This window comes from Tympanuchus pallidicinctus, unplaced genomic scaffold, assembly GCF_026119805.1.
Source record: "Tympanuchus pallidicinctus isolate F22 unplaced genomic scaffold, pur_lepc_1.0 scaffold6, whole genome shotgun sequence".
Lineage (NCBI taxonomy): Eukaryota > Metazoa > Chordata > Aves > Galliformes > Phasianidae > Tympanuchus > Tympanuchus pallidicinctus.
This window is the reverse complement of record NW_026294780.1, coordinates 44,154,601-44,155,395: the sequence shown is the minus strand read 5'-3', so window position 1 is coordinate 44,155,395 and position 795 is coordinate 44,154,601.

The window sequence follows — 795 nt, the reverse complement described above, 5'->3', positions numbered from 1 at the left end:
AGTGAGGTTAAGAGAAACAGCGGGTAAATTATTCTGCTGCTGTGACACTTTTCAGGGCCTATAAAAATGTGACAGATTGTGGCGGCTTCTTTTCATATCTTCTGTTCCACAGTGCATTTTGCATGGGTGCTTTCTGTGCCCAAGTTCATGCCTACATAGTGGCTCTCAGCGAAGCAATTTCCAGTGTTGGTGTTGCCACATGATGTATGAAATTGTGACAAGCAGCTTGGATCTGAACAAGTTTCTGTATTCTTGCAAGGCACAAGAGACAATTCCCAGCACAAGAAGCTTAGATTAAACAGACAAAACAAAAAAACAACAAAGCAAGCCAACCGACCAGCCACAATAACAACAAGACAGCATAGGTTCAAAGTGATATCAGTGTTAAAATTATTTTAATGATGCATGAACTCCTGGCAGATTGTTTTCAGTGACAGCCACCTATCTAGGTGACACCAAGTGACACGATCCTGCATGGACTTTACTGACCTCACGTAAAGACCTGCTGTAGTTTGAGCTAAGAAGGAGACGTGACATGAGTAAACATGAACTATAGTTAGGCTTTACCTACTGCAGGGAGGCTCGGTGTGAATCCACTTTGTTGAGTCTGTTGAGAATGCTGCTGAATGGCTTATTCCTTTCTGTGAACAGGTGAGGTGATTCTCTTCAGTGGCTAAAAGAATGGCTGTTCAGTGTACTGCCTTTAGAGATGATCAAAACTATGGAAATAACTCCTCATGTGGCCTACCACTAACCTTTAACAACACAATACATTTAAATGACAAATGGGTTTTC